This window comes from Sturnus vulgaris, chromosome 12, assembly GCF_052056855.1.
Source record: "Sturnus vulgaris isolate bStuVul1 chromosome 12, bStuVul1.hap1, whole genome shotgun sequence".
Lineage (NCBI taxonomy): Eukaryota > Metazoa > Chordata > Aves > Passeriformes > Sturnidae > Sturnus > Sturnus vulgaris.
Genome location: NC_142254.1, coordinates 18248571 through 18275597, shown reverse-complemented (window position 1 = coordinate 18275597; position 27027 = coordinate 18248571). Strand labels below are relative to the sequence as shown.

Genomic DNA, 27027 nt, shown 5'->3' with positions numbered 1-27027 from the left:
CCCTGGGATGAGCAGGAGTTTGGGATGGGGTCCCTGGTGCAGGTTTGCAGCTCCTGGGCTCTGCCTTTCCCTGGATAAACACAGACACAGGAGCACTTGGGCAGGGTAAATGATTCTGTGTTCCCAGCACTGCCAAAGGAAGGAGGGGGATTGGTGGAGAAGCTTATTTACAGGGATTTAAGTGCCATGCCTGTGTCATTAATGCTTTATTAATTGCCTGTGTGAAGCCCATCGAGTGATTCATTACCTTTTCCTGTCCCAGACACTTCGTGTATAAACACAGTCTAACACTGAAATCGCATTCCCAGGCATCCCAGACCAACCCTTTGCCCACGGAGGGATGGAGCACTCACCTGTGCTCTTGGCAGCAGCCACAGGGGGGGACTCTGTGTCCTTCCCAAATGCCCTGACTGGGATATTTCCAGGGAGATGGGGGCAGTGCAGCACACGAATCCCTGCCTCCCACCCCAGCTGGATTGGACACAAATCTTTCTCCTTTCTAATGAACCTGTAGGAGAAGTTCAGTGCCAGCCACCCATGGGACAGTGCCCGTTTCAAATAGCAGAGGGGTTTGCACTGGAACTGGGATTTAGGTGATATGGGAAGCTCCACAGTGGCACAGCCACCACCAGGGCTGTCTCAAAAACCCTGCAGGATAAGCCTGATTCCTATGAAAAGCAGCAGATAATTTGGAGGCAGCTTTGCCAGGAGCTAAGTGAGCAGTTATTTTCGCTGCAAACTCCAAATTTGCTCTGAAAGACTGCCTGGTGTTTACATAATGAATCTTCACTCTTAGGGCAGAAAGCTTTCATTTTTGATATCAGATAGTCTTTTTCTTACTGATTTACAGCTTGTTTCAGAAAAGGATGGGAATATCTCCTTACAGCAACCTCTGAGAACCAACAGAAACAAGACGCTCCCTCCTGAGAGCAGCACCCCTGTATTTCCCAAGGAAGCTTTGCCGAGCAAAGGGACTGTGACATTTTGCAAAAGTTCTGCAGTTTCTCCTGCACAGGATGGGGAGGGATGGCAGGAGTGGAGATGTGTCCTTCAAGTGGCCTTGCCTAAGCAAAAAGAACAGCTTGAGTGCCTGTCATTAGCAGGCAGAGCACGGCTTGAAACCCCGAGAATTCTGCATGATTACAGCTAAGCAACTCCTCAAAAATCAAGCAGAAAGTTTTCCTCAGGGAGTTTATCTAGGGAAAAAAAAAATGTTTACACTAAGGTTAGCATGCATTAACTGAGCCTGAGTAGAAAAATTATTGTTTGGAGATAAACAGTTCCAGTTCTTGGAGGGAGGAAGGGCTTAGGGCACACGGCCTCGCTGCAAGGACAGGGATGATAAATGCTGCACCCCAGGGTGCTGCAAACCATATCTGCAGCTCCAAGGTGATGGGTGAACCAACACCCAAAACACAGCAAAAATGTACAGTTACTGGAAAAAATTTAAAGGTGGCAAAGGCTGTGGCCAGCTGACTCAAAAACTGATTGTTTTTGTTATGTGGGGAATTGGAACCACAAACTCAGCATAGCAGGGGTTTTATAGCTTTGTTTGCTCTAATTCTATCTTTAGAATAATAAGGAAAAAACTAGAAAGTAGCTGGAGAAGCCAGCTGCCCCTCAGTGTGCTCCAAAGATTAACTGTGCCATGAGGTCTCACAGGTTTAGTTTAACTCTTACAGATGCTCAGCCATAGAAATCCCAGTGGGTTTGTGATCCTGGAGCACTCCAGCCTGACCATCCTCAAGGATCATGCTTATCCTTTAATTCTTTGGGCTTTGGATGGTGCATGTCAAGGTCAGAAACCAGAAAAAGTGAGAAGAGGTCAGGCAGGTCAACTTTTTTATTATAAAATAGGCTCTTGTACTTGGTAGGAGATCCTACAGGTTAAGCTTTATCACAAACTAAATACACACAGTGTAATTCCCCAGAATTGCTGTACAAATGTCACTAGAAGTTTTATTTAACTAAAGAATTTGGATCCATGACTAAAAATCCTTTAATCTTCACCCAAATATCTCTTGTTATTTAAACATCAGTCCATCTTACTCATTACCATGTTAAATCCTCCTCCTGTGCTGATGTGATCTGATTTGATTCCCACTGTGCTCCACACAGTGAATTGTCAACTGAGTGGCAAAAAAAACAGATATTTCTATAGGTTCAGGAGTAGAAATATGTTTTTTTTTTTCTCCTAAGCAGACTGGTGCTACATTTCTATTACAGGAGCTTACCAGAGCTGAAGCTTTGCTTCAGAGTGAAATTAGTCCAGATTTTTGGGAGTAAACTTAAAGCACATAAATCTTCTCCTTTAGCCATTGCCTTGATTTTACCACTTTTCAGGTGTAGCTGCTGGAACTGATTCTCCTCTGAAGGGATCACATGGACCAGACCCAACCTAACCCAACCCTGAATTTTGGAACAAAACAGAGCCAAACTTCCTCTCCTCCACAGCCTTTAGCAAGATACTGCCACAACCTACAAATGTGCTCTTGTTCCATTGGAATCAAGAGCCTCCAATCCACTGATTTTTCCTGTTCCAAAGAGCAGGCACAGATTTATTGCCTGAAGGGAAGAAGTGGAGCAGCACTAAAACATTTAGAACCATCAACACCAGAGCCCTGGGACAGAAATCTCCCAGGTTACACTGACAGAACAAATCTCATCCATTTCTCCTCTGGATGACAGGTGTGTACAGCCTTTAAAAACACCCACGACAGCACTATTTCATTAATTAGCTATAGAAAACCTCCGTGTTTGTTTGAGTTTAGAATCAATCTGCATTTGCTGTGGGATTTTGGCCCACCAAGTAGATTCTGAGTTCCCTTCCTCTCTCAGAACAGCTGTGATCTGTGTGTGTTTGTAACTGGGAAGCTTTACAGTACCTGCAATAATCATTCACAAATCACTCAGAGTTCAAGAGCTCTACACCTTCAGAACCCGATGGATTATATGTGATTTGGATAAAGATCAGGCATTTTCTAAGAACCCTGTCAAACAGTCTTCAAAATGACACAAAACCACTGAGGAGAGAGGTTAGAATAACGTGATTCCTAAATTGCTTGTGTGGCTATTGTGTTGTTGTCCATTATTTACTGTCAGTGTGTTCAGCACCAGGCAGAGCCCACAGGGGGGCTCAGAAAATGCTGTCTTAAATAGTCAGCACGAGGATAAATCGATAAAGGCACCGGATCCTCTCCCATTCCTGAGGCAGGTCCCACAGCCAGGCTGAGCTGGGGCTGTAGATGGCACTGTCCCCTCTGCAATGAAGGCAGCTCGGAGGAATTGGGCTCTGCAATGGAAGCACAGCCGAGATCTCAGGGCCTGGTGCTCCTGAGATGCTCAGATCTGCTCCTGGTGCTCAGATCTCAGCTTCTGGTATTCATGAGATGCTCAGATCCCTGCTCCTGGTGTTCATTAAGTGCTCAGATCCCTGCTCCTGGTGCTCCTGAGATGCTCAGATCTGCTCCTAGTGCTCAGATCCCTGCTCCTGGTGCTCCTGGTGCTCAGATCCCAGTTCTTGGTACTCCTGAGATGCTCACATCCCTGCTCCTGGTGTTCATTAAGTGCTCAGATCCCTGCTCCTGGTGCTCCTGGTGCTCAGATCCCAGTTCTTGGTGCTCCTGAGATGCTCACATCCCTGCTCCTGGTGTTCATTAAGTGCTCAGATCTCTGGTCCTGGTGTTCATTAATTCTCAGATCCCTGCTCCTGGTGCTCATGAGATAAAGACAACAATCAGAAGGGATTTTACTTCCTGTAAATTTGATGATTGAAGTATTAAAGCAGTCAGAAGCTCAGCAATGAGATGGTGTTGGTGACCAAACAGGGAGCAGCATTTCTGGCCTACTTTGTCCTACTAAAATAGACAGACAATGTTTCAAGCTTCTTTCCAAACAAATCAAGAATCTGTATCACCTTTTTGTTCCTCTGAAAAAAAAAACCAAATAAAAATCCTCTCTATTTTATTATCCCAGCACAAATCAAAACCAACTCACTTCCACGAGGCAGAATCAGAACAGTGTGAGGGAATAAATCTTTGATTCTGGAGGGCTGGCAATGTGAGTGAGGTGGGATGGATGGGTGCATTGCTGATGCCTTCCTCCTCCTCCTCCCAGCTCAGGTGACAGTTTGGAATATTAAAGACCCATAACTCCAGGGGTGCTGACACAGGGAATCCATGGAAGAAAGCCACAGATCACACTGTTATCTCACTTTTGGTTGATAACAGCCTTCTGCCTTCCTATATTCACTAGAATTTCCAACTTTGTCTTGACAAACACAGGATGAGTAAAATTTCTGATTACAGTGAAAGTCAAATTTATGTTGTGCTTTTGTACCTGCACTGTGCCACTCTCCAAACAGAGTAAGTGATCAAGAGAGATGATGTTCCACCCATCATGCTACTCCTATTTTTCCAAGCAAAGCCAGGAAAGAATGGCAGAGTCAATTTTTCTGCTGAGAATTCACCCCATCCCTCAGGGTTTTAGGATTTCATGCCAAAAAAAAAAAAAAAAAAAAAAAAAAAAAAAAAAAAAAAAAAGCCTCCACTTCAGTTTTGAATAGGGATTTTTCAAAGTGAGCTTTCTGCCATGATTCTTCTCATGACACTTTTTCTCTTTTTTTTTCCACATCAGCAACTTTCTAATAGCAACAGGGAAGAAAGGAAGAGCTCCATAAAACAGTATTAAACAAGGAGGCTCATTGGTAATTAGAGTGGGAATGGAGATAAAGGAACACTGGGTAAAGCCTGCTGCAATGCCTCTTTGGGACATTTCAAACAGTTTTTTGAAATAACATTTCTGCCTTTCTGGAGCTAATTACACACGTGCCACACACTGAGCAGAAGGCTAAATTAATTGGGAGAACAAAGGTAATTTGTTGTGGGTTGGAATGAGGCCATGGATGCTTTTTTCCCTAGTGGGAGAGGAGCTGACAACTTCTTCTGGGCTTGCCATGGACAAGAGATGGGATGCAGGAGCAGAATGTGCATCCCCACCCTCCCAGAGCCAGCCTGGCTGCCACTGAGGGTGGATTTGCAGGTGGAGAATCCCTCTGCCTTCCCTTCCAGGCCCTGTCCTTTCTTCCACCATCTGGCAATGGATTGCTTCCATCAGAGCTGCCAAATCCAGCGTGTCAATATTAATCACCAAAGCCACAGTGGAGTGTTTGTGAGCCCCACACTCACGTTGTGCCTGTCAGATTGATCATCTCCTCTGAGCTGGCTCTTCATAAACAGCTGGAGGTTTTTAAACACCTTATTAAAACAGAATGGATCATCAGCAGCTGGAGCATTTCAAAGATGAATGGGCTTTATGCCAGTAAATACAGGACTTGCCAAAAAGCAGGTGGCAACCATAACTGCAACTCTCCACAAGAGTGCTGCCCTTCCTGTTGCATTTATTGGTCTGGACAGGCAATGCCATGTGGGACAGGTATTGAATACTTCTTTTCGTTTCTCAGCTTGCCAAAAGTTGCAAATATAAACCATGTGTTCTCAGACTTCCAGAATGTCTGCTGAAACATGAAGCAAATCAGCAATTCCTTTTTCTGATGGGGTGGGGGGAAGTATAATAAAAAAATCCTGCTGAACATTTGCAGAAAATCAATTTCTCTCAGCAACAAGAGAGCCTATACTGCCAAACCTGGAAGCCTTTCAAAAAAATATACATTTCAGTTTGAGGTGTTAATGCTTTCATGTCAGAATATACACATGCAGTTGATGTCTTTAAACTCAATTTTATTCCCTTGTGAGAAAGATTTAATTAGCCTCAAATAAGAAATCACTGTTTTACACAGCACAATCTACCACTTGATACCCAAGAATGCATGTCAGGAGTTTAAATTACAGGTAAAACACTTGCTAATGAGCTAAAGTTTTGCAAACGTCCACAGAAATATTGGAACTTCACTTCTTTGCTGTCCAACAGGGCAGGGTGTGGAGGGAAGGCAGCTTTATGGGCAGGGAGCAGGGCTGTTAAACAGAATTGTGGCCCTTCATTCCACTCTCAGCATTTCCCTCTAATTCGCTGCTTAACTTCGAGAAAGACACTTAACCTCCACTGCCTCAGCTCACACGTCTGTAAAATAGTAGATAAGTCACCTAATTCACAGGGATGTTATGGAGATTAATTAACTAACGTCTGGAAAATGTCTCCAGATCCTTCTGTGAAAGGCATTATAAGGGCAAATGATAGCAGTATAACCATATGCAAAAGGTTTTATCACTTGGCACAGGACAGTTTGGGTTTATTCTCTTCCTCTGCAGCATCACCGAGGGTTTTTACGGGGACCATTGACTGAGAGCAGGCTCGGGCATCATTATCTCGAGTCAGAGGACATGTTGTTTCAACCTCGGGAAAATTGTATTTCCTTACTTCCAGATCCCCAGTGAGATCAGAGCCCTGGCAGGCTGGATGCTGAGCACACAGTCCTTGAACACAGTCCTTGAATATGTAAGAAAGCTGCATCTATTTAACATGAGAGATGTCTCTGAGCTGATTTAATGTGCTGCCTTTAGCAGGGCAGCCCTAGGCAGGGGCAGAGCAGGGGCTTGCCTTGGGCTGGGGCTGCTGTGAGCCCAAAGTGGCCACCAGCCTGCCTGGCCAGTGCTGCTTCCTGCCAGGAGAAGGGCTGGCATGGGCTGGGTGTTGTCAGTGACCCTTCCACCCCAAAAATCAGACTCCCAGCCCTGCTTTGTTTTCAATTGCTGTTGCAGCTCTCCGAGGTGAGTTTGAGCCAGACCTTACATTAATCCCAGTTTGCAGTACCCAGAGTTGCTGCTCTTGGGCGATTGCCACGAGTGGGGACAAGAAAAAGGTGGGGCAGAGCAAGTGGGGAAATATGATCTGCCCTTTGAGAAGAATGATGGATTTGTTTTTACAAACAAGCTGTGGGTCTGCTGGTGGATAAAACCAGCACTGAGAGATAAAAGAAACAATGGGAAGGATTCCATTGATTGATGAATGGAAAAGATATTTGCCTTTACAAACAAACTGCAGGGTTGCTGATAAATGAAATTGGATATTGAAAGATGAAAGAAGCAATGAGGAAAAACTATGAATTCTGTAAGAATTAAAAATCAAAAGGGAGGGTTATACATTAGAGGGGAATCTTAGGTATCAGGTGTTTAGGGAAGTCTGTGCCTCTCAAGTGCCTCAGCCCATGGGGAAAGAGAGGGAAAGGAAATCAGGATAAAAAGGAGGCTGAGTCCTCCAAAAATTTGAGAGACCCCAGGGGAATGCCCCATGGCCTCTACCTTTATTCAAATAAAGCAAAAAGGACTCCTCTGTCTCCTTTTTGGACATAAACCTCTGGTGTTTGTGGATTAATTTTCCTGACACCTTCAATAGCACAATCAGAAATAATTCCCAGAGTCCCTATGCCTGGTGTCCTAATTCCCAGATCCAGCTGCTTCCTACCACGTTTCACTGATCTGTCTTGGTCCACCTGCTTTTCCATCAACACTTTCTCGTGTTATCTGATGGAGCTTTGACCCAGGAAACTGAATTCCACGATGCCTCCCTCTCCCCTGAGCTCTGTGTGCAGCTTGCCATGCTCCACTCCCCTCCACTTGCTACCTGCTTTAAAAGCCAATTTAAAGTAGAAAAGTATCTGTCACAAACATCTTGCTTTCAGCTGCAGCATGGCACGTTGCAGTAAATTTTGATATTAGGAAGAGATCTGGATAACTTTGTTTTAAAGCAGCTGCTTATCTTCCTGAGCTGTTCTGATTCAGTTTCCTCTTTGAGCAGCAGACCTGGAAGGGCAAGAGAATGGGGAGAAAGAAAGATTTGGTCACAATTTAGAGTCATTTGTTCCTGTCAGAATTTATATGAGCCAAATCTCAAGCCTGGACAAGCCTTAATAACTATCATATTTAAAGTTCAACTTTACAGGGGAAGACTGCACGGCCCAAGGGGATAAGTAATAGAATACAGAATAATTCACCTTTCCTGTGCCCATTCATACCCAATCCAGCAAGGACAGGCTGGGGCTGGCCTTTCAGAAGATACATGACAGGAATTCAGCAGCCTGGAGCAAATCCCATTGGACTGAAGTGCTGCTAATTGGGGTCCCTGCAGGATAAAGTCACTCAGGAGGTCACTGCCAGAGTCAGGAGAGCCCTGTGCCACAGGGATGGCAAAGCTTTGCTTTCCCTGACCCACCCAAACAAAAGCTGCTGCTCCTGCCTGCTGGATCTTTACAAGGTTTGTTTCGGGAAAAAGAATACCAGTGAGACACGAAGGTGAAAGTGAGAAAAAGCAAAAAAAGGGTGGGCAGGCAGGTTTGCTGTGCAGTGAGGGGCACAGAGGGGGTGGAAACAAGAAACAGAGCCAAAGGTTCTGACACTGAGGTGTCCCAGGTCAGAAATGGAAACATCCTCACCAGAAACTCTGAAATGGCTTTAGCATGTTCTTACCACTGCAGACTGCTAAGAAATGAATGATGCCAGAGCAAAGCAATAATTGACAATGACCTCTTCAGAAATTGGCTATTGAGAGGAATGTTGAATTTGTCTTTACAAATGAGCTGTGGATCTGCTCGTAGATAAGGCTAGCACTGAGAGATAAAAGAAACAATGGGATGGATTCCACTGATTGATGAATGGAAAAGATATTTGCCTTTACAAACAAACTGTAGGGCTGCTGATAAATGAAACTGGATATCGAAAGATGAAACTATGAATTCTGTAAGAATTAGAAATTAAAAGGGAGGGTTATACATTAGAGGGGAATTTCAGGTATCAGGCGTTCCGGGAAGTCTGTGCCTCTCAAGTACCTCAGCCCATGGGGAAAGAGAGAGGGAAATGCGGCCGGGAAATCAGGATAAAAAGGAGGCTGCGTCCTCCAAAACTTTGAGAGATCCCAGGGAAGAGGCAGGTGGGACAGACAGGTGTTGTTTTCAATAAGAGGGGGAGGTAGAATGTAAAACAGAAAAAGAAGATGGGGGGAAATGTAGTTAGGAAGGAATAAGTAGTTAAAAGGAGTAAGTTCGTTTGGGCAACAGCCTCAGTGGGAGGCGGATGAATGCTAATAGGCTTGAATTATTCATGGCTCTTCTGGAGTGAAGAGGTTCAGACCAATGGCCTTCTGTGGTAACTCTCCGGAGCAAGAAACCTCATTAAAAACAAGATCTGAGAGAGACTGGTGAGAAAACAAGAGGAAGAGGAATCTCCCAGAGCAGCTGTACTACAGAAGACACATTTCTCCAGCACTGGGAGCTGAGAGCTTTCCCCAGCACGAAATGTGTTTTGGCCGAAGGACAAACACAGAGCCGAGGTCTGACATTCTCTAACCTCTGTGCCCGAGTCCCCAGCTCCTGCAGACACTGGAGCAGGTGAATCCTGGCAGCAGCAGCTTCCACACACGAGCTCCCCTCCCTGCTCACCCAGACACAGCCCAGAGCTGCACTGTTAGCTTTTATTGATGGCCACAGCTCTCCACTCAAAACCCAAACCCAGTGCAGGGTATCAGTCACACAAACACTTGCCTGTTTTATGAGTCTGCTGATTGAAACCTTTACTTCATGAGACCTTTTTTCTATTTTCCCAAATTTCCTTCAGGTGGAAGCTGGGACCTTGTGGGGAGCTTTAATCTGTGATGTGCTGACTGCCCACAGTGCAGAATATGTCTGCATGAAAGGCAACATAGAGGAAAAGGATAATTCCTTATTTTAAAAAATCAGTTTCATACTGTTTTAAATTCTGTGTTGAAGCTGGAGCCAATTTACAATTGCTAACACCAGGTTTGCAAGGAAGAGAGAAGGGAACAGCTCTAAAATTAGAAGACTAAATAATCTCAGTTTTAAAAGCATCACAAATGCTGGTCTTGTAAACATTCTCATCAAGAGAAACACAAGTCCTTTTGCCATACAATTGCACGGTTAGAAATAATCTGGAGAGAAGCAGCAGATCTGTGAGGACAGAGGTCACCCATGGTCCTTCATGCTGCCTCCAGGGACAGCTCCTCAAAGACAGACAAACTGCTCCCTGTCAAAACTTCATTTCCTGAGGCCCCCAGGCCGTGTGACATCCAGATGAGATCCTTGCTGTTCCTCTCTTTTAGCAGTAACTCCATATCTCTCCAAATCCTTGGCACCCTGAAGAAAAATGAATAGGGAAAGATATTTCAAGATGACGAAACAAAAGGGGTTAAAATAATCTCACTGTTCACACACTTCAGGGGTCTGGTGTAGGATAAATCTATTTCCAAATATCTCTAGGGCTTCTGGGATGTTCAGGATCCAAATATGAATTTCAGTAGCAGTCACTCCTGTCTCTTTAAACTGAAATCTATTTCAACCATTATGAAACTGAGGTGCTGCTGTTCCAGTGATCTCAGCCCAGATCCTGCTGGTGGATGCTCACCCTTCACACCCAAATGTTGCCAGTTGGAATCACCTCCTTTTTTCACATTTACATGTAATTTTGAGTAGGGGATGAGTGAGCAGAGGCATATTAGGAGGTTCTGCAGGACAATTTATCCTGCAGCTTCAATGTCTCAAAAGGATATTTGCTAAAATAAACCAAAACATCACAATTTTAAACTTCTGCTCGTGGCTTTCTCCCAGGTCTGGGATCAGCACAGAGCTGCCAGATGGTGTCACACTGAGCTGCAGCACAGGGACCAGACTGGATTGGCTTTAAAAGCAATGAAGAAAATCCCTGTGTCTGCTGTAAATAATGGATTTGCAACTCGTGCAGCACATTGACACACGGACATGTTCTTCAAATCAAATCCAAATCTCTGCTATAATCAAAGGATATCGAGCAGCACATTATGCAGCTTGAAAATAGACCCAGAGGCTGGTTGTAGCCCTTGCTGTAACTTTAATCTGCAAGGAACTTTTTTACAGAGGCATAAATACTGCCTGTCAAGAGCACAATGCAAATCCTATCTCAAACCTCAGCATCTCGATCCCTTTTGAACATAGGACCTCATTTACAGTGTGTAAGACCCAGAGCAAGTCCTGCTGAACGATGTTTTCCATGTTTAACTTGAGCACTATTCTTCCAGGCTCATGGTAGCGAAATATTGGTTTATCAAGGGAAACTACCAAAAAAAAAAGAGAAAAAAAAAAGGATGGATGCATTACGTTCTCATTGACTTTCTTCAGAAACATGGTGGATGCATTTTTAGGAGAAGGGAGATGAAAGCTTTGAAAAAAATCTCTTTGAAAAGACTTCTCTGGGCATTTTCTAATGAGATTCATGTGATAAGATCTTGTAATTCTGTCTCTGCAGCTGTGTCAGTCAGGGAGATAGGGAGTGATAACTGCAGCACTGGAGGTCTCCAAGTGTTTCCAAAAGGAATTCTCCATTTTATCTCTTCCCATATGACGATATGTGCTTGTAACAATGCCCAAAGTCTTCCAAAAAGCCACCCCAAGGGCCTGCCACGCTAAATTCTCCAGTTTTACCTAAGAAGATGCCCTGGGAAACTCAGATTTATTTAGCCTTGCTAGGACAACGTGCAGTGTCTGTGTTGGGAACAGGAACACGGGGTGAATAAAGATTTCACTGCCATGAATAGAGATTTCACTGACATGAATATGAGCTGAGTGATGTTTGGACACAGAAGGAAGGTTTTGTAGCTGGGTTTAGCTGAATCTACCCCAAACGTGAAACAGGAACATGAGATGAATAAAGATTTCACTGGCATAAATGAAGATTTCACTGGCATGGATAGAGATTTCACTGACATGAATATGAGCTGAGTGATGTTTGGACACAGAAGGAAGGTTTTGTAGCTGGGTTTAGCTGAATCTACCCCAAACCTGAAGCATGGGCATCGTCCTGGCTCTGGCAGAGCTCAGCACCATGCAGTGATGCCAGAGATCATTTTTGGGAGCTCAGGCTCCTCCAGGCTGTAGAGAAGCAGCTCCCCACTGTGCAGTGCAGGCACTGGGGGTGAAATCCATGGGTGATGCTCAGCTGGCCGTGCAGAACAGCCCTGTGCTCACCTCCTGGCCCAGAGCAGAGCAGCACCAAGTGTGAGAGCTCCCTCTGAGGATTCCTCATCCAAACAGAGCTGCCAGGGGTCCCTCAGTCCATCCCCCTGCCCCAGGCAGCCTCAGCCACACAAACCACCCTTGGCAGACTTTCTCTAATCTGTTCTGAAAGCCTCTAAAGGGAAAAACTTCACCATCCCCAGGGAAATCTCTTCTGTGCTTAACCACCCTTGCAATCCCAAAGCTTCTCCCAGGAAGGGAAATCTCCCCTGGTTTCAATGACTCATGAAATGGCAAACAGTGCAAAGCTTCTCCATCCCACACATTTCACTGCAGGGGTTGGTTGGGATTTTTTTACTTAGAACACATGGCTGGGATACATTTGATAGGTCCCTGTTCCTCTTCTGTCCAAGACACCAAACAAGTGATAGGAGTTTTGTGATGAACTTCATTCCAGTTCTGGCTTTATCCTTCACACTGTAATGGAAAAATAGAAAAAAAGTTTAAATTGTTGCCTGTGAAAAGAGTGCATCTATGAGCTGAAATGAATTTAAGTTTAATCCTGGCCTGATTGTTAATTGGGTCCTCTTCACATTTAATGTCCCCACCTGATTTTGCTGTGACAGAGGCATTCATTCAAAAGAGAATCTTCTGGACATAATGCTTCAATTTTTAAAGACAGGCTTTTAAATAATATTTCTCTTGACCTGAACCAATATCAATTCCATCCAAAAATCTCTCCCAAATCCTACATCAATGATATAATCTTATATGGGATCAAAATGAGCTCTTAAGAGAATTTCTTCTTGAGGTGTTCAAAGTGTTTCTGGCCAAGATACACTGATTTTAGTGGTCAGAAAGCAGCTCTGAGGAATAAAATTAAGCCAGAGCAATCACATAGGATCCCAGAAGTGGGAATTCACTGCAAGGATATCAAGAATAGCAGGAGCATGCAGAGGAGTGTCCAAAGTCAGCCAGGATTTACAAGGAATTCTGAAACCCCTCTCCAGCTCTGCCATCAAGGAACAGGTCAGGAGGCTGTGCCAAAGCAAGTGAAAATGGTTCAGAGAGAGCTTTTTAAACAGGAAATGACAGCGAATGTCCCACCAGGCACAGCTTTGCCAGCTTTCCCTTCCCCTGGCAGCAGAATTCAGCTCAGCTCCCAGAAATGGAGAGCCAGAAGATGGTGCTCTCGGGCAAAGCACAGCGTTTGGACCAAAATAAAATAATATAAAATAAAATAAAATAAAATTAAGATTCCCTTGGCTTTCACGGTGTAGCAAGGACTCCTTCACAGTTTGTTCCTAATCTGCAGAGGATGCTGTGATGATCAGCAGCAGCAGAGAGGGAGGCACAGGAGGCACAGGATGGAAATGGGGCTGTGCCACTGAGAAATGCCCCTCACCCCTTTGGGTTCATGCACACACAAACCACAAAATAGCAAAAATAATAAATAGCTTTGCTGGCAGCTCCATCAAAATCTGTTCAGAATCAAGGGATGACTTGGAGTCCTCTAAAACCCAGAGCAGAAAATGTGGCAGAGCTTGTGTGGGGAGGAGAAGTGGTCAAATATGAAGAGCACTTCCAGAAATTTCCTGTCACCACGAAATTGTCCTGGGATGCTCTGGTATCATCAAAATGCAGAAAACCCAGTGTTTTTAAAATGGATCTCTTGAATAAACACCATTTTCTCTCGAGGATCTCCAAGTATTTTGCATAAGAAAATAAATATAATTACCCACATGCCAGAGATTGAACTGAAATTATTTTCCCTGCCAAGGAAATCTGTTTTCCTTCCCTTTTAAAAGAGCAAAGCTTCTATTGTGCTGTGGAGATGAAGCCTTGGATTAAGCCACTGTGCCTTGTTCCTAGATTTCAAACAACATATGCATGCTCCAGAATGGAAAGGAAAGGAAAGAAATGTTTATGTAGATAAAATCTAAAAGCCTGATTCACAGGAGACCAGGCTGTGCTTGCATCCAAGGCATGGTGAAATTAAAAGCAGACAGAAGAGTTAATGGATATTAAGGTAAGTTTCCAGTGCCTTCCAAGGCCACAGACTCAGTTTGTGGTAAGGCATCTCTCCATTCAGTAATTATTTTTTTTTTATTAAAAGTATAACCTTATAGCTCAGGCCTAGACTGGAAGAAAAAGACTTCACCAAAAATAAATTAAGATCAGGCTCAGAAACCTCTAGTCCCTGAAGTGAGAGTCAATTAGTTATAATCAATTAAATAAAATTAAGGAAAACAAAGTCACATGGGCTTGGGAAAGGGAAAAAAATGATAAATGAGCCACCATTGGAGCCACTTGGGGAAGAAATGTCACCATCAAGGAGAAAAAAAATGGAAGCAATTAAAAAAGTTAAAGACTTTCCTTATTGCAGGGAGATGAGGGAGAGTTCCAGCCCCACAAGGTTTTCAAAAAGACTTTGGAATTCATTAAATTTCCTGCCTTTGCTGGCAGTTTGGGGTGGGCTGTGGGCAGCACAGCAGCCAGAGCCCTGCCCTACTTTCCAAGCCAGGCAGTGCCACCCCTGTGCTGCCACTGAGGCCTCAAGTTTCAGCTTTTTGATATTTTATAGACTCTGCACTGCATTGGTGTGTGACTCTGAACTCCATATCAAGTGTCAGCAAGTTCTCTTCACAGTTTAGTCAGACAAAACAATCCTTTTCCAGCCCCACAACCAAGGACAGCTGCAGCTTCAGCCCCAAAAAGTGCAAACAGCAGCGACTGGAGGAGAGAATCTGGGAGCATGGGACTGCAGAACCTGGAGCTGGAATTGGACAATTAACCCAATATGTCAATGAGCCAAAACTTATAAAAGTGTGAAAATGTGTGACCCTGAGCCCATCTTGGGTGGAGTCATAGCTGGACTCTTGTACTGCCCAAGGTGAATCCTTTGAAGGCCTTTTAATAAATCCCCAATTTATTCCTTTAACCCTGCCCACCCCCTGTTCCAGGTCAGCCTCTCCAGGTGTCACCACAGGTACTGCAGCTGACCCCAAAACAAATGTGCTGTCCCCATTTCCTTCTGGGAACAATCCTGGAGCCCTCACAGGTGTGAGCTTGGGGAAATGGGCTGGTGGGATGCTGTGACTGCTCTTCCAGGTAAGAAAGAGAATATTTCAGATGATTCCATGCAGATTACAGTAAAACCCAACTCAAGGAAATCCCCAAACGCCCAGGACCCAGAGCAGCTTGGTGATGACCCCACTGGAGCCTGCAGTGTCTGGGTGGGAGTGCAGACACCTGTGACAAGCGTGGCATTAATACATCTCACTTCTAACGTGGATGGAGCTCCCGTGACACGCTGCCAACAAGAATGTCAATGAGCGGCAGCCTTGGTGGGAGCTTTCAGAATCAATAGAATCAGCACAGTGTTCTATTCACAGCTCATAAATTGCTGTCACAGCAGTGAGCTCTGCAGTCCCCCGGGTTCCTGAAGCCTTGTTAAACCTGCCTGGGACGTGGCTGTGCCAAAGGGAATTTCACCTGCAGCAAACGCTCCCTGTTTGGAGACGCACACGGGCCATGGGAGGGACAGGAGCCACGCTGGCAGCATTCCAAAAGAAATGTTTTTGGCATTTCAGGCAGAAGCAGAATGTTTGGAAACATTGGTCGTTTCCCCTGCCCCCTCCCAGATGAAGTATTTTTAGATTTGGGAATCTTCGGACAAAGCAAAGCAAAGGAAAGCAGATGTTGTGCAGCGTTTTCAATTTTTCACCACAGGACAATGCCACAGCACCCTCAGGGCAGGGATCCTTTCAACTCCAGCTCCCATCGCTTCCAGCCGGGCTCAGGCTTTCCCCCCTGGGTAATTAGGTGAAGGTCTCACCTCCACTCTCAGTCAGATGAAATATCATTTCAGGAGTCCTGTGCTGCGTGCCTCAGGTCTGATTTTCACAATATTTCCTAATCTCTCAGTCACCACTCCACAAGTATCTCATTTTTCAAACAATTTGAATAAATCAGTTCTTGGGAGAGCTCCCTTGATTTCAGTTAAGTTGCACCTTTCAGTTTCAGACTTGTCAACATTATTCTAAAAGTTCTGAGGAATAGAGCACAGTTCTTCCATCAAAAATCTCCTGAGGCCATGCTATTTCCTCATGGACCTTATTGATGAAGTGACATTTATTAAAATAAATTTTCTATATTGTATACTTTACCCTGCTCCTGGTAAGATCTCCAGAAATCAAACCACCACCACAAGAAGGTAGAAAAGCACTCCTGCAAATCTGCAGAGGGGAAAATAAACACAGACATTAAGTGATTTGCCTGAGACAGTTGGACAAAACTGTATCAGGGCTGGGAAATGAAGTGATGCCCCTTGGCTCTCCATGCAGTGCTTTATTCTTGAGATCAGTCTAATCTCTCTCAGCTTCAATAGCCTGGAAAGACAACATTTAAGTGCCTGGGGTGGTGTCATCTTCTTTCTCTGCAGCTCCTACAGCACTGACAAGCTCAGAAAGCAGGAGTCCCTTCCACAGACAAAGCAAGTTTTTGCTCTCAACACAACCACTTGTCTCATTCATGAGTTTTGGTTTCACTAGATTTAAATTATTCTTTGAATTTTGTCTTTTATCCAAGGTGTTGTGAAACAAATTAAATCTGTCACCAAGCTCTTGATGCTGAAACACCAAACTACTACATCTTTGAACTTTATTGGGTAATTTGGTATTTATCCAGAGAGAGAAAGACCATATAGGAAATATCCAGCACGAAACCCCCCCATCTGTATTAAAAATCTCAATATAGTTTCGACTCTTAAGATATTAATTTATAACTGAGCTGGTCTTTCCTCCATTTCTTTATCCCAGAAATCCTTGGAGAAGTGGTACAGAAGCACAAGATGGGCTTGCTGGGAGAAGGAGTCACAGATCACTATCACCTGCCTGTCAATTTGCTTCCCTAAAGGGCTGTAAACACACACAGCCTGCACTGGTGATATCCCACTCTAAATGCAGGAACATGCCCTCTCTTCTTTTCCCCTCACTGATTTGTTTACAGGCATCTCTCACCTGCAAGAGATGGACAAACACTTTCCCTGTTGTACTTAACTAAGTGGAAAGAGAGTGTCTGCATCCAGCCTGACCAGAAAGCTCAAACCCAGAGTTTCCATTTGCACCTCTTTCCTCTGCACTATCTCCTCCCAGCCATCACATATCTGCTGTGAATTTGCTTCTATACACCTGCCTGAGCTTTCTCTTTTTTTTTTTTTTTTTCCCCTGGAATATTTTGCTGCTTTCAGAATGGGAGGCACAGGGCTGTGCTTTGATCAGATCCCTCTGCTTCTGTTATCTCATTGTGAACATTAAGGACAGATGCAATGCAAATGCTTTCAAACATCATCTGCCACTGTTGAGAATACCAAATCAGATGAAAAAACAGCTCTTGCTGGATTTTCACTCCTTTTCTGTACTATCCCCTCACTTACTCACAGATCTCTATCAAGATACTTCAATTTAAAGATAAATCTCCACAATTTCTGCTACAGTTATCCCCCCTCTTCCCCAAAATACCAGTCCTCACTACTTCATGCTGTATTTGTGCTTGTTTTTAGTGTGCTGAGGTCTCTGCTGTCGAGGACTTTCAGCCAGGTCTGTTTTCAGCATGGGCAGGAAGGTGTCCCCATTTCAGCCTTTATATCCCACCTGCCAAGGGCTCTTGAACAGAAGGAACATCCTCCAGGAGGAGTGCAGGGCATCCCAGAAGGAGCACATCCTCCAGCAGGAATGCAGGACACCCCAGCTCTGTCCTGGTGTCACTGCATGAGCCTGCACTGAGTCTTACCTGCCTTTAAGACAGGAGAGGCACCCAGGGCTCTGCTTCTCCCTCCAAGGAGGTTTCTAAGCATTCCCAGCATTTGTGATGAAACTGAGATATCTGGAAGCTCCGTGGAGCTGAATTCTGCCCTAAATGCTGGCTTGATTAATTTACTGGGAGCTTTTTTTCACCTCTTTTTTGCAAAGAGGGAAGACCTGGGTTGTGTCTTCAGGGTGAGAGTTAATTTATCTGCTCTGCTGGGATGATTTTGGGCATGGGGTCTGAGCCACCCATCCCCACTGCCCCCAGAGATACAGGGGGCACTGCCTGGCCATGGAACCATCACTTTCTGGACTCTTCCACTTGCCAGACCAGCTGGAAGAAGACATCTGAGGACAAATGAAGGATTCCATTCTCCTCTTTCAGAGCACCCAGCAAAGATTTCACACCTTCCTGCAGTGCTGAACATGATCCTGGACGTGGACACAGGATAAAGACCCAATTTTCCAAAGGAGTAATTGAGGTAAAATAAAAATCCATGTTCCTTTTCTGAGTTTGTCACTGACTGTGCATGTCACCCTGGGCAAGGCCCTTCATTTCCCTCAGCTGGCTTAGAACCTCAAGTGCTTCCCAGAAGTGAAAGTAATAAGAGGAAATAGCAGTGCCCAGTGTAAAATTAATGTGCAGCCAACGCTGAATCCCAGGAAAGAGGCAGGATCAAGACAAGGCATCACTTACAGGTGTATTTTTTAAGAGGCAAAGGCTATAATGCATCTTATTCCACCTGACAGGTATCACAGACCCCAATGAAGTCACCCTGGGATCCAGCACAGCACTTTTCTATAATTATGCAAATTACCCCGGTTCCAACCACAGGATACACTCGCACAAATGACCCTTATTTTTCAGGAACACTCCTCTTTTTCAAGTGTAATTTCACATGCACAATAAACTGTGGATTTCAGAGCAGCACTTTAAGCATCTAAATATCAGGCTGCACCTACAAATTGTTTAGACAGACACTTTAATACTGTAATTTGTTAGTGCAATTACTTAAGTGGGGAAGGCTGTGCACAAGGAGGCAGTAAATAATTAAGACCACCAAAGTGGAGCCTAGGGCACCATTTTAAAATCTTTTATCTAATACCTAAATTTGGCAAGCAGAGGGAAAAAAGATGCTTGAGGAGAGCACACAGAGCCAATCAGCACACAAGGCTCCCATCGCACCACACAATCTAGTTTCACTTATTGCTGGAGATTATTTCTGAATGCTCTGATTCTAAAGTTATCAAAATTGGGCTATTGTAAGCAGTTGATGCTGCTTGGCTTTTCAGAGCCTCATCAAGACTTTAAAAACACAGATGGCTGTTCTACAATAAAAAAGAATCTACCTGCAGTGGTGCATTTACACCAGAATAATCAGGCTGTAACAAGAGCAGGAACAAGCCATATATTCAATATGAGAACGTTACACCCATGGACTCCAGTGCTGGCAGTATAAACAGGTGCTATGCTGGAAATAGAAAGCCTCATTAATGCATCATTTAATAAAATGCCCCATTTTCTTATATTCCAGGTCCCTTTACATCTTCCATAAAGATGTAAATTTCTCATCTCAGCTCTGCGATGAGATCCATCCCGAATCTCAGAAATGGCTCTGGCTACAGTGGTTGACACATAAAATATCACACAATAGAAATACTAAAAACCTTTATGTATGTGATTAAGGCTACTCAGAATGCTCCATCTATAGCCCTGAAAATAAAAAGCTTCTCTCTGATTGAAAATGTAGCTCCAGATTTGAATTCCATGATGTTGTAGGAAAACCAAGAGACAGAAAGGCTTCAACAACTCCCTGCTGCAGAAAACCCATTAAACACAACAAATTTCACAATGTCAAATCAGTGGCTTGCAGCTTTTTCTTTCTTTTTCTTTTTTTTTTTTTTTTTTCAGGCTCAGTATTTGGAGTGGGGAAAGTGTCCAAGCCAGCAGAGCATGGAAGGAAAAAACTTACAGAATCAATGCAGGAGAAATCCTGGAGCCAAAGAAAACGAGAGGCAGCGGGGTGGAGATAAAACCACTGCTTGCAAAGTCATTTCTTTGTGACCAGCAGAGAAATCCCTTCAGAGGCAGCGAGACAACAAAGCTCTGTGTGCTCCATGGAGAGGATAAAACAAGGCAGTGTGGTCTGTGCCTGGGGATTGTACTGGAACAGACTCCCAGCCCCTGGGCAGGAAGGGAAAGTGATGACTGGGTTGCTCTCAGGTTGTTTTTGGGAAGCAGCTGATCTACCCCACAAAAGTGAATGGCACCTGTGAAACTTTATTTTTTTTTCCTCCCTTCCTCAGGTTGAAATAAGCTGCTGAATTGCTTCTGGATTTCTCAGCTTGGAAAGCTGACACCCTGTAAAGCTGAAGGACTCAGGGTTTTGAGATGCCAACATCCCCAAGGATTTCAGATCTTTAAACAGGAATTTTCCCAGGAAGTCTTCACCTTCTGCAGTTTCCACAAAAACTTTGTATCAGGATGATCAGTAACCTTCTGTAAGTACATTTGGATTTCACCAGGTTTGGATTTAATTGTCTGGTAGAACATTCAGACTTAAATCTTGCTTCCTATGGAGCTGCAGTACCTGAACAGGATTTGCTTTTCAGTCATCTCTTGCCTTGTCTTTCTACATTCCCTTGGTGGGCTGAGCTCCAGACAGCCCTGATGCATGACAAAATTAGAATTCTCTAAATTCTCACTGTCCTCAGGTCTCTTTTCCCACCAAAATCAGAAGCAAATTTCCCCTGACTTCATGTAGGAGTTCCACAAAGGACGGTTTCAAATTCAGGGAAAGGCAGAAATGACCAAAGTGAGGAAATTGGAATATTTCAGAGATAAGTTCAACACACAGAGCAATAGCAGACACCAATTTGGCAAGATAGTGTAGGATTCCTCTATAGAGGAAATAGTAGTAAAAACATGTCATTTCTGCATAAAAATGCTCTTTATCTTGTCATCTACAGGAACTGTTCCTTCATGAGCCTTCATAAATCTCAGTCACCTGCACTGCCTTGTGCAGATTTGCTGGTGTCTGATAACAAAAGACAACACAGAATCAATCCCAGGATGGTTTGGGTGGGAAGGGACCTTAAAAATCATCTCCAATTTCTGCCATGGGCAGGGACAATTCCCACCAGACCAGGCTGGTTTTCTTCTCCCTGCCCAGCTGCCTCCTTTTGCAGAAGTGTTAACAGAAAACCTCTTTGATGCCACTATATCTTTATCAAGTTCCACTGAAAATAGCAAATAGAATCCAAAGTTGTTGGAGGAACAAAGAGGCAGTGAATTCATAAATCTTGTTTCCTTACTAAACCAAATTGAAAGAGATAACCTGTTGTATTAGATTAAAAAAATGACACCAGAACATGAGAATTTCACCTGTTGATGATAATGACTGATGGTAACTTGTATTTCAAGAAGTGCCTTTCAATCAATTTCCTTGAGGGAGTTCGTTATCATTGCTCCAAGTTAGGATGTTAAGCCATGGTGTCCCAATAATTTCTTAGAGAGCAGCTTCTAATTAAATGAGCTGAAAATCCTTCACTGAAAGGAGGATAAATAGAGGGATCAAAAAGAAGAAATCTTTTGTTTAAACAGAGATCACAATCATCCAGCAGGTACAGTAGAAATATTCAGGCACTTGTTACAGCTGGGCACAGACTCCTTTGAAGTCATGTTCACAGCTCCCTCTAGGAAATGCAAATTCTCCTTCTATTAACTCCTTGTGTCCTCCACCCTTAAAAATAAACAGGGGTTGATGCTTAAAACTCTATTCTTATTTTTAAAATTCTGCAGTCTTCTAGAGACAAGCATACTATTAATATCCAAGCATACTCATAACCTAACACTTAATTAAGAGTCAGGGAAATCCCTCTGTATTAATAGGGGCGGGAAAAGGCAGAGTGCTTGCAAAATATTCAGAGATCTTCAAATGAGATAAAGTGGTTCTGCATTCCTACAAATCCTGCCAGACAAATCCACACCCAGCCTGTGAGGAAGGAAGCTCCCAGGAACATCAGTGGTGCTGCTTCTCTGTCAGACTCCTTACAAGCTGTCAGGTTTTGTACACTGTGCCTGTCATGTTTCCCCATTTTCCCTTTTATCCTCTCATCTCCAGGTAAAAATAAACAGGATACATGTACTGCTCACGTCATCTTTTCTTGGAGCAGGTGTCCTTGGAGTGCTGGCACCTGCTTGCAGTAGATAATGAAGATATCTTCTTGGGGATTTTTCCCCCCCTGTTTTTGTGTGGGGTCTCTTTTAGTTCCCTTTTTCCCCCCCCAGGGTTATCCCATCGCCCTCAAAATGAGTCAAGAATGCAAATTTTAATGATAATGAACCATTTAACCATTTTAATGATATGAACTGGACAGATCCCTGCACATCTTTGCCACTTGATCCCTTCATTTCCTTAAGGAAAAAAAAAAAAAAGGGGGCATATTTAAGACAAGCCCAGTCCATCCATATCTGGCTGTTCCATGGGCTCTGATGTCTCTGAAAACTCAGGATCAGGTCCTGAGGGAACCCAGAGGAGCCTGTGCCATGTCAGAAGGAAAACAAGAGCAGGAGGAGAAGTGCACACACCCCAGAGAGGCAGAACGTGCTTGAAGAAGAGGAAACCAGACCATGCAGCAATTTTAGGGTCCCTACGAGTATTTCTGGAAAATTCCTTATCACCAGACAACCCATGGATATTCCAGCTGGTGAGGATTGCTTCTCAAAGCCCCAGAAATGCTTCACAGCAAGAACTCTTGTGTGGTGTCACTGCTGGCTGGAGAGGAAAGGAGAGGCGAGGACGTGCTGGGCAAAATTCGCTACTCCAGGTAAATTTGCAGCTCCCCTTCAGTGTGAAACATCCAAAGTTTCCAACCAGAACAAAGGATGTTTCCTCAAATGCAAGGCTCTCAAAAGCTGACACAGACTTTGAGTCAGTGCTTGGCGTTTCTTGGCAAGTTTCAGGATGGAGATAATTTGTACATTTTAACTGAAGTGTTTGGAGATGAGGGGAAGGCAAAATATCATGGACTAATAAACCTTTCAGTGGAAGTGGCATGAGCAGAGCTGCAGAGAGACTTCAGCACAAAAATGGCACCCACAACCACATCAATTCTTGCTAAAATACAGTCTTTGATAATGGACATTAACAGAAAATAAAGCAAAACCACCCGGGAACAAAGCCCACGTTGCCTGTATTTCCCTGAAGTTTATTCTTTTGTGCAAAAGATTTCAAATCATGCTGAATGCTATTTTTACTTGAAATATAATCAGGGAGAATGAGAAACTAATATTCTCAAATTGCAATTATGAAAGAAAATATGTAACATTTGAGGTGCTTCATTTAGAGAACACTCCAGGTTAATGATATGATTTTTCTAATGAAGATATTTTCATGAATACTTAGGATTGTTGCATTTGTCTCATTTGGTAATGAATAGATTGATACGCAGATGATTTCAGCATCTCATTAAAAGAGCTGCAGAATAAATGCTGAAACTCATTCAAGTGAATTGAGAATGCTAGTTCCCATTATGCTGCTTCCCAAGTTTAATTAATAAGTTGTATTGGTACAATTAATCATAATCAGATGGTTATGAAAAGTGAGTTTTTATGATCCCAGTGCTTTTTAAATTCACCCTGTGGTACATCTGCATCACTCAGGTCCACGTGCAGTAAACCCAGCAATGTTTACAATCCTATCTCAGTACCTGGCATGATTGTGCAGCTCTTTATGCTGAATTAATTATGCTGATCTGCTCTATTTAGATGCCCACTTTAACGATGTCATGTGGTGCTGTGTGTAAAACAGGCAGGACTGGGGGCCCAGGCTCATCTCCTGCCAGAGCAGATCTCAGACAACAATAAATTGGAGCATTCAGGGGTGGAATAATGGGATGGAATAATGGGATGACATTTATGTTGTTGCTGGGTTTTCCCATGTGAGCAGAGGAACCAAACTCCCTCATCCATGGCGCTGCTCGTGTGGATCAAGGGGACAGTGACAGGGATGTGGAGAGTGGGAAAAGAGGCTCAGCACCACCACAGAGCAAACTAACACCAGAAATTCCAATTAACCCAGCTCAAAGCAGCCCTAAAGAGCTCCCAGGGAGCAGGAACTTGTGTGGAGAAGATTTGCAGAAGGAAACCAGGAGCTGTTTTCACCTGGGGACTCTTCCCTGTGTGCAGGGGGAATCGGGGAACCTGCAGCCTCCTCCCAGCACCTGCCAAAAATCCTGGCAACCACCCCTGGGCATCCCAGGCACATCCCTCACTGCTGCTAAAGATTTCTACCTCCCTAAATCCCAGCTCTTCTCAGTGTTTCTCACCTGTCCAGCTTGTCCCCTGGCTTCAATGGATGTCACAGCCCTGGGAGTGGTGAAAGCCCTCTGGAATGCTCTTTGCCCTGGCACCCATCACTTTCCGTGGGCTGGAGGAGTAAAAGTCTTGCTGTCACTCTCAATTGAGGGCTTATTTCTTAACTGTAAAACAAGTGACCTTCCTCTGACCTGCTAAAAAAGCATTTGCTTTTCTACTTTACCTGGTCATTCTGCAGCTTTCTAACCCTCCATGCTTTATGGGGTATTAAAAGGAAACCTGCTTTTGACACTGCATCTGAAATTTTAAGATCCTTTTGCTGGTAATAAATCAAGGGCTTGATCTAAAAGCCAGGGATGTCGATAGGAAGAATCCCATTTTTCCATTTCAGTGGGCTTTAGATCATAATTTTGGTTTACCAGCAGGTTTTAAATCCTTTCCATGTGCGTTTTTGTCACAGTTCTGCATCACTGAGGGACTTACATTCTGAGGAAAGAACATTATCACAATCAGGAGTAAAATTTGTTGTTTTCTTTCTTCCAAGAGTTGAAACTCCTCGAGAAATACAATTGAGAGGGATTATTTCAGATTCCCTTCCTCTTTTATTCGCACTTACAGTCAAGATATTAAATGACACCAAACTGCAGGCTCTTCTCAGAAAATCAGATATAATTTGCTTTCATTGGATTCTCATTGGTTGAATTCAAAGTGTCTTAATTTTGCACAAACCTTTATCTGCAAAAAACAGCACCAAGGTTTCATTTCTTCACCAGGTTTTCCGATAATATTCCTTGAACTTTTGTAGTTTGTTCCTCATTCAAAAGTGCCATAATTTTGGAGCTTCTGGTCCTGTAATTCCTTGAAGCTGTTAACAATGTGTTGTTTTGACAGGCTATTTATTTTAGAGTGGACTTGGAACTGCAAGGATGACTTGAATAACTAAGCTGAAGTTATCTGATAATGATTTCTGTTTGAAGTTCAGACCAAATTAAATTTAACACCACTGTGATTTATTTCTGGATGCTTTCGTGCCCGATGTGCTCATATTATTTCTACTAAATTATTTGGCAATTAAAAATATATCTACTTTCAATAAATCAAAATATTATGGGTAACTTTTCATTGTGGTCAGAAATTACTTGATAAATACATAAATATTATTCATTTTTTGCCTCAGAACTGACTAATGAAAAAGAAATGGAATCTACAGAGGAGCTGTTGATTTCATAATTGTGAAATAAAGAAGTTACATAGGAAAAATGTTGATTCTTTTAGGCAAAACTTTAAAGAGGAGGAAGAGAAAAAAAAAAACCAATCCCACTCCTTTCCCTGTACTGCTTTTGCAGCCTTTTAAAAAATAAATGTTGGACCTAAAGTTGTTAGTTTATAATTTAAGTTTCCATGATCAGATTTGCTCCCTGAACACAGCTGGGGGTGCCTGGTCAAGCAAGAATATTTTAGATAACTTTAATACACCCCAAAGATCTGACTGTAAGAGAAGTTCTTGGCTCGAGTATCCCAACCAGGACTCCTGGTTTCAGTGTTCATTCACAGGAGATTTTGGATGGAACATTAAGCAGGAGGCTGGGGAGGCAGAAGATGACACTCCAATAGGAACTCTTTTCAAACAACTAAAAATAAAAAATCCTTAAAACACAAGGATCAATAAGATATTGAGAGAGGTGTCTTTTAAGACCCAAATGTTCTGCAGAAAACACATGAAACTCACATTTGCTTAGGCACATGTTTAGATATGTGAAATAGAAATACTTTGGCAACATCACAAGCCTGCTTTAAATATTTTTCACTCACAGGAAGGGAACTTGACCCTTGAAATCTTGATGGTGGTGCCTCCTGGCAGAAATATTGTTTCTTCTCCCTAATAAGCAAACCCAGCTCTGACTGGTCCTTAACAACCACTTCTCTATTTCATGGAGGTGTTGTGACCTGGGCTGCACTGAGGAATTCCAGAAACTCCATCAAGGGCAGGAAGCAGCACCTTGGTCCTGCCCAAACGATAAAAACTGAGAATTTACTTCCCACAGCAGCTCCTGCAGGTCATTTGTGCTAAAGCACATGCCAAGCCATTACTCCACGAGAGGAGGCCTCCATTTCTGGGAAGCTCCATTAAACAAAAATAATAAAAAGTGATAGTTTTGTGATGGCTCTCCACGTTAATTGGCTGATGTGGAAAAGGATGTGCAATCAAACCACATCACAGCACGATGATTTCTTAATTAAACAATAAATTAACAGTGTGGGGATCAATACTCAATTCCATTTGAAAATGCCAGATGGGTCCAAATTTGGAAAAGGTCACCCACGTTGTAGATTAACTCTCCTGAAATAACCAGCAAGAGAAGAGGCAGTGGAGCCTCTTAATTTGGATCACATTTTGAAAAATGCGAGTAATTGCTTATTTTCAGTGTGAGGAAATTAATACAAAGATTATTGAAAGGCTGCACATTTCACAACAGCTTGAAAAATGTGAACTGAATGGTGCAAGACCGATGCTAAATTTAAAGGGAAAATTTAAAGTTTGTTGGGCAGAAGTGGGAGAGGAGTGAGGTGTGTGCACTTTTGTTCTCATCATCTTCAGAAGAATCATCCCTGCAATTTCCAGCTCTGCAGAATTTCTTCCTCCCAGAAATGAACAGCCAAAAACCAAAAGAGTAACTGTGTAGGAAAATGGCAGAGAGGAAGCTGAGTAAAATTCTAAATACACATCACCCACAGGATCACAAGTGATCAGACTGCCTGATTTTTATAAATACCGGGGTGGAGAATGCAATTCTCTGTTTGATATGTTGTATTTTACTACAGACATCAAATTACAAGGGAAACCCAAAACATCCACCCCAATTTCCCAAGGCTGAATTCCAGTTCCTTGGAAGTGAGGAATGTTCCTGTACCAGGTATTTCTGAGCTTAACTCAGGGTTCTTCTCCCTAT

The 27027-nt window shown here is 43.4% G+C and overlaps 2 long non-coding RNA genes across 2 annotated transcripts; one reads left to right on the top strand and one right to left on the bottom strand.

The window, feature by feature from the left end:
• Positions 1 to 8808: 8808 nt before the first annotated feature.
• On the bottom strand, positions 8809 to 19868 carry LOC148222416 (uncharacterized). The gene is made up of 4 exons (XR_015806356.1): positions 19731 to 19868; positions 16120 to 16188; positions 12331 to 12427; positions 8809 to 10099 (listed from the first exon to the last, which is right to left on the bottom strand). It is a non-coding gene; the product is annotated as an uncharacterized LOC148222416 (long non-coding RNA).
• Positions 19539 to 25107, top strand: LOC148222415 (uncharacterized). The gene is made up of 3 exons (XR_015806357.1): positions 19539 to 19981; positions 20065 to 20259; positions 23709 to 25107. It is a non-coding gene; the product is annotated as an uncharacterized LOC148222415 (long non-coding RNA).
• Positions 25108 to 27027: the final 1920 nt, after the last annotated feature.